Raw genomic sequence first — 11,143 nt, 5'->3', positions numbered from 1 at the left:
TTCTTCAATGTTCAGCATAATTAACCAGACATTGTTCAACTTGGCAGATTTAGGGCCAGATTCAAGCAGATCCGCTTTAGCCGATATTCGTATAGCTGGTGTTTTGTTGGAGGTGGAACTGCGATATGCCTCATTCACATTAACCTATTAATAAGCACTCTGTTACGCGCCGGATGTCATTCATTTGAATGGGGAACTATATATTTTTTTATGGTTAGAAAAACATAAAATACATTCTGAAATATATCAATTTACTTTGAATTTTAACAACCTATTCCATAAAAGTTTCAAACATACTGGGAAGATGTCTTTGACAACCCATAATCACGGAAGCAGGTCTTCAAACTCACATACAAAACAACAACAGATACATACTCAAGAGCCTTTCAGTTAAAGATATTTTTTATATTCTGTCAACAAAGATAATGCTTTGCATTTGGGGTATTGAGCAATACTCTAAATGCAGATTCTGCAATGAAGAGGAGGAGGACATAATCCATCTGAATTGGTCATGTCCAACAATGAGCTCATTTTGGCTACAAGTTCAAGGCCGGCTTTCCCATCACTCCATCAAACTACATATTAACCCTTAGCCTACAATTTCCGCAACTAATTAACATAATTAAAAAATCAGTCTGTTTAAGGTAGAGATATCTGTTGTTTGCATGCACTGATCATCTAAAACAATTCCATATGTTAGCTTAACCGCCCCCCCTCCCCCGGCTGAGACAGGGCTTAGAATCTAGAGGGATAACCCTCGGCTTGTCATCTTTGGTGACCTCAATGTTCATAGTCCTTCAAATAACAACACTGTACTTCTTCTAGGCAAAATATTCATATACAAAACACACAATTTGACATATCTAACACCAAACCATTTTGGACAATTTTCAATACACTGATTCATTTTTTAAAAGTACAATTGCTACTAGAAATCAGAAAATTCAACAGCATCAAAGAAAGTGGGAGAAGCTAAGCAAGGCGGAGTGTTGGGAAGCTCTTTAGGCATATTTCTTTGACAAAGTCGACTAGTGTTTTTGAACAATAATAATTAAAGTAAATATATGTTACTATAAAGGCAAAATGCTCCATATGCCATGGAATGTAAGCTAACAATGGTTTTCCTTATTTATTTATTTTGGTATTAGGCTACACCATGGCATTGCCGATAACTGTTTTGTCCAAATGTGTTGTATCGTGTGTGTTTGTCTGTTTGAGTATTGTCATGTATATACATCGTCCTCACTTCTCATGATTGTCTTGTCTTGTTGTTGTCATGATCGTATTTTGTTTAATAAAAAATATATTTTAAAAAGTATGAATTAATTAACAAACAAAGCATACTGACACTTCAGGCACTTCAATATCATGGATTGCATTTTCAACACTACAATAAATAAACTCTGTCAATCTTGTCAAAAACAGAAAATACATCCTCCTACCTTGTAGGCTTACCAAGTATCGAAGGCTTGGCTCGACAAACTCTGATTGTCATTTTAAAAAATTATGTTTTGTAACAGATGTCTCTTGCCATTCAACAAGTGGCCACTGTACAGTTCAGAATGATTGATTTTAGTTATCAGAAGAAAAAAATACATGTATACATATATATATATATATATATATATATATATGCACACACAGTACGCACTGGGCACAGACGTCAATTCATTGTCTATTCCACATTGATTCAACATAATGTAATTTAAATGACGTGGAAACAACGTTGATTCAACCAGTGTGTGCCCAGTGGGTACAAAGATTTGTTAAAGTGACTAGGATTGCTCAATAAAGTTGCGGACTTATTTCCGTTGTGGTCCCTATTTTTACACAAATACATATACAATTACATAGATACAGACACATTACAGAGATACAAACAAAAAAATGCTCAACCTCCTGATGAGTATGAAGGGGGGATTATCAAAACAATTTTTACAAGCTTGTTTGGCTGGTCTGTAGCTTATTCTTTAGATGTTTGGTTCTGCTGGAGAATCATGATGTGCAGCCATAATCAAAGTGACGCCGGACTAGCGCACTTGGCAGAGTCTTTAGGGTGTCTATAGCTAGGTTTCCATCCAATTGGCGACATATTTTCATGTGAATATTCTAAAATCTGCATAAAAACAAAATGGAATTGTGTTTCAATCAAATTGACTTGTTGAGGATAAAAGTATGTGTAAATATGTAATGCACATAAAAATAACTTTAGCCATTGAATTTCCAGGTATCGAATAAAAAAATACAAGTTAAATGAGTTTACATTGCATTTTAAGCTTTAGGCCTACTGATAGTTTTGTCACAAAAATGTTAGGTGCCTTGCATAAGTATTCATTCCCCTTGGTGTTTTTCCTATTTTGTTGCATTGCAACCTGTAATTCATTTGATTTTTATGTGGTTGTCATGTAATAGACATACACAAAATAGTCCAAATTGGTGAAGTGAAATTTAAAAAAAGAACTTGTTTCAAAAAAGAAAAAGTGGAAAAGTGGTGCGTGCATATGTATTCACTTTGCTATGAAGCCCCTAAAAAATATATTGTGCAACCAATTACCTTCTGAAGTCACATAATTAGTTAGATTGAACACAGGTGGACTTTATTTAAGTGTCACATGATCTCAGTATATATACACCTGTTCTGAAACGCCCCAGTGTCTGCAACACCACTATGCAAGGGGAACCACCAAGCAAGCGGCACCATGAAGACCAAAGAGCTCTTCAAACAGGGACAAAGTTTTGGAGAAGTACAGATCAGGGTTGAATTATAAAAAAAATATCCGAAACTTTGAGCATCCCACGGAGCACCATTAAAACCAATATTAAAAAATGGAAAGAATATGGCACCACAACAAACCTGCTAAGAGTGGGCCGCCCACCAAAACTCACGGACCAGGCAAGGAGGGCATTAATAGGAGAGGAAACAAAGAGACCAAAGATAACCCTGAAGGAGCTGCAAAGTTCCACAGCAGAGATTGGAGTATCTGTCCACAGGACCACTTTAAGCCGTGCACTCCACAGAGCTGGCCTTTATGGAAGAGAGGTCAGAAAACAGCCATGCTTAAAGAAAAAATAAGCAAACACATTTGGTGTTTGCCAAAAGGCATGTGGGAGACTCCCCAAACATATGGAAGAATGAGATGAGACTAAAATTGAGCTTTTTGGCCCTCAAGGAAAACGCTGTCTGGTGCAAACCCCTCTCATCACCCTGAGAAAACCACCTCCACAGTGAGGCATGGTGGTGGCAGCATCATGCTGTGAGGATGTTTTTCATTGGCAGGGACTGAGAAACTGGTCAGAATTGAAGGAATGATGGATGGTGCTAAATACAGGGAAATTCTTGAAGGAAACCTGTTTCAGTCTTCCAGAGATTTGAGACTGGGACAGAGGTTCACCTTCCAGCAGGACAATGACCCTAAGCAGACTGCTAAAGCAACACTCGAGTGGTTTAAGGGGAAACATTTAAATGTCTTGGAATGGCCTTGTCAAAGCCAAGACCTCAATCCAATTAAGAATCTGTGGCATGATTTAAAGATTGTTGTACACTCATCCAACTTGAATGAGCTGGAGCAGTTATTCCTTGAAGAATGGGCTAAAATCCCAGTGGCTAGATGTGCCAAGCTTGCAGAGACATACCCCAAGAAACTTGCAGCTGTAATTGATGCAAAAGGTGGCTCTTGGGGGGGGGGGTTGAAAAGTTATGCATGTTCAAGTTTTCAATTTTTTTTGTCTTATTTCTTGTTTGTTTAACAATAAAACAAATATTTTAATTCCTGGTTGTAAGGCAACAAAATAGGAAAAATGCCAAGGGGGGAGTATACTTTCGCAAGCCACTGTAGATATAGCGAATGTGTCCACTCTGGTATTGGCATGTTCGCTCTAACTCAACAGCTTGCAGATACAGACCAGGTATAGCCTACTACATGATGAGATTATTTTGGACAAACTTGTCAAATGGCAGCCATCATGTCACCAGAATTAGACCCTCAATATTTATTAAAAGGAGCATCAAGCTCATCAACAGGCACTTTCACTATCCTGTGAAGTTCATCATAACCGTTTTGTCTGTAGCCTAATAAACTGTAGACAGAGCAGTGCAACATCTAACGGTTGCAGTAGTCATCTTTATCATCATCATCGACTCTCCTCCTCTTGTCCAATCAGGGCCAGATCTTTGAGTCTTTCAACATGATGTCTCTGTGGAAGCAACATATCTTGTATCTGTGAGAAAAACAAGTTTGGCATGGGAACGCATGTGGAGAGATCCTCTGCTAGCACTGGGTACTTCAAGAAACAATATTCTTGGCCTCATGGTAGGACACACACACAATCAGTGAGTGTACAGTATCTCTGCTATATTGACCTTCCTAACTCTGGGTATAGGTGGACGGCATGGACGTTTTGTGTGTGAGGGAGGCCAACAGGTTCGCTGCAGACCACTGCAAAGCCAGGAAGGTGAGCTGTGATTGCTTGTAAAGCTTGAGAAGATTAGTTCTTATTGGTGCAGAGATGAGAATGTTATAAGTGGTTTAAGAGCTTGAAGAGTGCTAAGAATCACCTTGTCTCAGACAGTCTAATCTCAGAGTGATGATCAGCTTCTAGTATCGCACCAGTGTCTCTTCCCTGACAGAGGGAGGCTATGTGACCAACTCTGAGAGACTCTGTGGAAGAGACTCCAGTACAGAGCTGCAACTGGTCCCCGTTGAACCACTACTGACACTCCTTGTGTACTGCAGGGCCAAAAAGCATAGATATAGGAAGATGCTGAGAAACTGCTGCTCCAATAGAAATCCCTGATCAGCACTGTCATGATGTTGGCTACCTTGTTGACTCTCTTGGTTTGGAAACCTCTCTGGCAGGGTCCTATTGTCATGGAGCTGGAGACCTACTGTTACCATGGACACAGCATGAGCGACCCTGGGGTTAGATGAGATGTAATCTCTGACCTCTTACCCTGTGACCGTTATCTAACCCCGGGTCTCTCTCCGCCTCCTCACTCCTCCTCTACTCTCTCTCTCATCCCGTACTCTGTTCTGTTTTAGCCTGACCCACCTTCTTGTGTTGCCACTCTCCCTCACTCCCTATTTGAACCTGTCTAGACACCCTTTTAGTTCGGTATTGGTTTGGGATGCATCCTATTACTCTAGCACCGCTTCCTTTCCAGGGCTCTGTCTCTCTCTCTCTCATCAACCAAAGGCTGGAGCTGAACCCTGCTAATCAGGTCTAACCCATCTGCCTGTGTGAGATTTAACTTCCTGTAGCAACCATACCTGTGAGGAGATCCAGGAAGTGTGCAGTAAGAGTGACCCCATCACTATGCTGAAGGAATGCATGCTGTCCAACAACATGGCTTCAAGGAGCTCAAGGTACACACATTTTCATCAACATGCACGCACACACACAGACACACAGACACACACACACACAAACACACACACACAGGTGGTCCAAGTGCTCAAATATATTTTTTTTATTCCCTCCTTCAATCCTTAAGAAATAGATGTAAAGATCAGGAAGGTGAACGAGAATGGAGCCCAGTTTGAGCCAGAGCCGTCATTGGACGAGCTCTGCAACCACATCTTCGCCAACAAACCGCCCATGGAGGTACGCCGGACCAAACCCCTGGGTCAAACTAAAGTATGTCAACTAGACACACACACACAAAATCTGGACCAAACCCAACCCCTGGGTGAAAGTCTCCTCCTCCTCTCTTCTTATCCTCCTTCTCTCATTCCCTTCTCTCGCACTAGGAGATGAGATTGTGGTTAGAGTTGAGTCTGTAGCGGCATTCCAAACCAGTTCATCACCTCTGACCCTGTGATGTCACTGGTATTTATTCACAATATGTACTGTGTAGCGTATAATATGTAGTTTTATATTATTTCAGAATTGATACGTATTCTCCTGATACTGAGGGATTGGTATTTGAATGGGAGGTGAATTGCATTGGACAGCCCAGCACTAACAAACCTGATACGGCATATCAACCTCTCATCAAGTCTTTGATAAGCTGTATCATGTGTGTTGATGCTGATATGTAAGCTTGCACACCCTATAGCTCTCCAGGAGCAGGGTTGTCCACCGCTGGCTTGGAGAGTGTGTGTAGGGTCTGTCTCTGTTTTTAAGATTTGGCTGTTTGTACAGTACCAGTCAAAGGTTTGGACACACCTACTCATTCAAGGATTTTTCTATTTATGTTTTACTATTTTCTACATTATAGAATAATAGTGAAGACATCAAAACTATGAAATAACACATATGCAATCAAGTAGTAACCAAAACAGTGTTATTATATAAAAATATATATTTGAGATTTTAGATTCTTCAAAATAGCCACCCTTTGCCTTGATGACAACTTTGCACACTCTTGGCATTCTCTCAACCAGTTTCATGTGGTAGTCACCTGGAATGCATTTCAATTAACAGGTGGGCCTTGTTAAAAGTTAATTTGTGGAATTTCTTTCCTTCTTAAAAACCTTTTAGGCCTAGGTGTCCCCCTAGCGGGACAACTTCCGGTAAAACTGGAGAGCGTGCAATTCAAATAAATAATGATACAAATTATGGATATTAAACATTTAGTTACATATACAGTGCCTTGCGAAAGTATTCGGCCCCCTTGAACTTTGCAACCTTTTGCCACATTTCAGGCTTCAAACATAAAGATATAAAACTGTATTTTTTTGTGAAGAATCAACAACAAGTGGGACACAATCATGAAGTGGAACAACATTTATTGGATATTTCAAACTTTTTTAACAAATCAAAAACTGAAAAATTGGGCGTGCAAAATTATTCAGCCCCCTTAAGTTAATACTTTGTAGCGCCACCTTTTGCTGTGATTACAGCTGTAAGTCGCTTGGGGTATGTCTCTATCAGTTTTGCACATCGAGAGACTGAAATTATTTCCCATTCCTCCTTGCAAAACAGCTCAAGCTCAGTGAGGTTGGATGGAGAGCATTTGTGAACAGCAGTTTTCAGTTCTTTCCACAGATTCTCGATTGGATTCAGGTCTGGACTTTGACTTGGCCATTCTAACACCTGGATATGTTTATTTTTGAACCATTCCATTGTAGATTTTGCTTTATGTTTTGGATCATTGTCTTGTTGGAAGACAAATCTCCGTCCCAGTCTCAGGTCTTTTGCAGACTCCATCAGGTTTTCTTCCAGAATGGTCCTGTATTTGGCTCCATCCATCTTCCCATCAATTTTAACCATCTTCCCTGTCCCTGCTGAAGAAAAGCAGGCCCAAACCATGATGCTGCCACCACCATGTTTGACAGTGGGGATGGTGTGTTCAGCTGTGTTGCTTTTACGCCAAACATAACGTCTTGCATTGTTGCCAAAAAGTTCAATTTTGGTTTCATCTGACCAGAGCACCTTCTTCCACATGTTTGGTGTGTCTCCCAGGTGGCTTGTGGCAAACTTTAAACGACACTTTTTATGGATATCTTTAAGAAATGGCTTTCTTCTTGCCACTCTTCCATAAAGGCCAGATTTGTGCAATATACGACTGATTGTTGTCCTATGGACAGAGTCTCCCACCTCAGCTGTAGATCTCTGCAGTTCATCCAGAGTGATCATGGGCCTCTTGGCTGCATCTCTGATCAGTCTTCTCCTTGTATGAGCTGAAAGTTTAGAGGGACGGCCAGGTCTTGGTAGATTTGCAGTGGTCTGATACTCCTTCAATTTCAATAGTATCGCTTGCACAGTGCTCCTTGGGATGTTTAAAGCTTGGGAAATCTTTTTGTATCCAAATCCGGCTTTAAACTTCTTCACAACAGTATCTCGGACCTGCCTGGTGTGTTCCTTGTTCTTCATGATGCTCTCTGCGCTTTTAACGGACCTCTGAGACTATCACAGTGCAGGTGCATTTATACGGAGACTTGATTACACACAGGTGGATTGTATTTATCATCATTAGTCATTTAGGTCAACATTGGATCATTCATAGATCCTCACTGAACTTCTGGAGAGAGTTTGCTGCACTGAAAGTAAAGGGGCTGAATAATTTTGCACGCCCAATTTTTCAGTTTTTGATTTGTTAAAAAAGTTTTAAATATCCAATAAATGTCGTTCCACTTCATGATTGTGTCCCACTTGTTGTTGATTCTTCACAAAAAAATACAGTTTTATATCTTTATGTTTGAAGCCTAAAATGTGGCAAAAGGTCGCAAAGTTCAAGGGGGCCGAATACTTTCGCAAGGCACTGTACATACATACATGTCTTATATCGGTTGAGAACTTAAATTCTTGTTAATCTAACTGCACTGTCTGATTTACAGTAGATATTACAGAGAAAACATGCCATGCGATTGTTTGAGGACGGCGCCCCACGTCAAATTATTTTTCCAGGTTTCATGAATTCACAATTGAATGAAATATTCACTTACTTTTTGAAAATCTTCCACTGATTTGTCATCCAAAGGGTCCCAGCTATAGTGTTGTTTTGTTAGACAAAATCCTTCTTTATATCCCAAAAAGTCAGTTTAGTTGGCACTATCGATTTGAGTAATCCACTCGTTCAACATGCAGAGAAAGTAATCTGAAAATCTAACTTTGTTTCAACAAGTCAAAATACATTTCTATTCACTCCTCTGATACCCTAAAATGTAATCAAACTATAATATTTCTTATGGAAAAAAGTATGCTCAATAGGAAACCGATTTTAGCAGGTGCGTCCTGTTTTCATGGCGCGCACAAACACGAATTTCCAAGACTGTGTCCCTGTACTGTGTCCCTGTTTTTGAAGTTACAAGCCTGAAACCTTGAACATAGACTACTGACACCCTGTGGAAGCCATAGGAATTGCATCCAGGGAGCTAATTCTCAGTATGACCTTATACTTGCCATTCTAAGAGGATGGTCTCTCAACAAACAAAATAAATCTGGTTGTTTTTTCTTTGGATTTTCTCCTACCATATCTACTGTGTTATATTATCCTACATTATTTTAACATTTCTACAAACTACAAATTGTTTTCTTTCCAATGGTACCAATTATATGCATATTCTGGGTTCAGGGCCTGAGCAACAGGCAGTTTACTTTGGGCACGTCATTCAGGCGGAAATTGAGAAAAAAGGGGCCGAGCCCTAAGAATTAATGCGTTTGAGACGATCAATGATCATCAATATTGTGTTATTGTGTTGCACCTTTAACCAATAGCCTAAAAAATTAACAACTCTTGCAAATAAAGTATAAAGACTTTTACTTAATAAAGCCAACTTTTTATTGGCTTCATTAAGACATCCACTATATCAAATTTGAGCCAGACTGCCCAGCCATTGTGGGAGGACAACCAACCTTCCAATTAATGGCAATGAATTTCTTAGCTGCTATAAATGCTGGGTTACTCAGTTTCTTCTGATAACAGTCTACAGTATCAAAATTTCCAAGCAAACAAAAACAGGGAGAAGGGAGAATCTGTAGACATGCTGAGATAAAAGAACATACTCTTTGCCAGAATTCAGGCAGCCTTCAAAAGACCATAACACATGCAAATACAGTATGTCCCCTATAGTGTTTTACACCTCCAGCAGAGTAATTACATTTCTGAGTGCATGTAATTCAGTTTCAGTGGCATGTGGTACGTTCTGTGGATGGTCTTAGACTGCAGTAATATTATGTCAGATTATATGAACATGACTGGACATTCTAACATATCTGCATCCATTCATCATCAGTAACAGCGTCTCCCAGGTCTTCCTCACATGTTTGTTTTATATGCTTTGTGTCAAAGCCTCTATCTACCCTTGATACAGTTTGGAAATCAACTTTAGAGGTTTGTCAGACTGCCTTGAAATAGGTTCAATCTTTGAAGCGTCTTACTTGTCCAGTGTTTGCTGCACAGAGAGAATAAAATGTTACATCTGCAGACGTTCACCTCTGCACCATCACAGACTGGTCTTCCCCCTGTCATAATCTGATCCTGCTCAGATGAGGTATGACAAACAATTACATTGGTGTACATTTATACATTATATTATCCATGAATCGAATCAATGGTTCAATAATTGAAATGAGCATTATTCCCAGATCGCAGACTGTATACTACCCATCAACTCAAGATGGAACTTTGTATCCATTCACTGATTGTTATAATTTACTGCAAAATTCACCTGAGCTCCGTAGACTGGTTTTCCCTGGCTGTCTGACCCTGCAGGAACACCTGTCACCCTCTGATCCAGCTAAGACTTGATGAGCATAGTGTTTTGCAGAGCTGTTTATACCGTGTCAGTGTGAAAAGTAGTGAATTAGCTGGGTAAACTGACAGATCGATAACATTAAATACCTATACTGACTAATAAAAAATAAATTCAAAATATCGGTATTCAATCGTTTGGCCGCTGGTTTCATCATTTGATTCCGGTCTAGTATGATTGAGAAAAAAATAATAGCTAAAGTTAGTGAGCTAGCTAGCTTGCTAACGTTAGCCAACTTTTGGCTGGTTCTAGCCAATGTACAATGTACATTATGTACATTATCATATTTACTTCTGTTGAAACGGGACAAAACAAAGGCTACAAAACTTTTCCATTCACACAACAGTTGTTAGATACTGCTACCTGACAGATAGCTAGTTAGAGGCTAGCTAGCTGAACTGGCTGTGGTAGCTACTACCTAACTAGCTATTAGTAGTTCATGCACAATGAGTCTCAGACAGTTTGCAATAGAACATACCAGAGGGGGGGCATCGATTACTACCTAAATGATTGGGATAATCTGGTTACCACCAGTGTTTGGAATACATTGAGCTCATTGACAAAACAGACCATGGGACGCCTTTTCACAAAGGAGATGTATTTGTCAAAGGTTTGCAGTAAGCTATGCGATTATATTGGAGACAGGTTTATAACAGTGAATGTCATCTATTCGTTTACTGTTATAGTATTTGTAAGTAGCAGCCAAATTGCAGCCAGGGTCACTAATTGTTCTCACTTTATGATAGAACATTCTGCCTGTGTCACGCCCTGACCTTAGAGATCCTTTTAGTTGCTCTATTTGGTTAGGTCAGGGTGTGACTAGGGTGGGCAATCTATGTTGTCTATTTCTTTTTTGGCCGGGTGTGGTTCCCAATCAGAGGCAGCTGTCTATCGTTGTCTCTGATTGGGCATCATACTTAGGCAGTCTTTTTTTCCACCTTAGTTTG

At 39.8% G+C, this 11,143-nt stretch overlaps 1 pseudogene; it reads left to right on the top strand.

Moving 5' to 3' along the window:
- Positions 1-2,699: 2,699 nt before the first annotated feature.
- On the top strand, positions 2,700-5,647 carry LOC139407112 (pyruvate dehydrogenase E1 component subunit alpha, somatic form, mitochondrial-like; annotated as a pseudogene).
- The last annotated feature ends 5,496 nt before the right edge of the window (positions 5,648-11,143 follow it).

Source organism: Oncorhynchus clarkii, chromosome 1 (assembly GCF_045791955.1).
Source record: "Oncorhynchus clarkii lewisi isolate Uvic-CL-2024 chromosome 1, UVic_Ocla_1.0, whole genome shotgun sequence".
In the NCBI taxonomy this organism is placed as follows: domain Eukaryota; kingdom Metazoa; phylum Chordata; class Actinopteri; order Salmoniformes; family Salmonidae; genus Oncorhynchus; species Oncorhynchus clarkii.
This window is presented reverse-complemented; position numbering and strand designations above follow the sequence as displayed.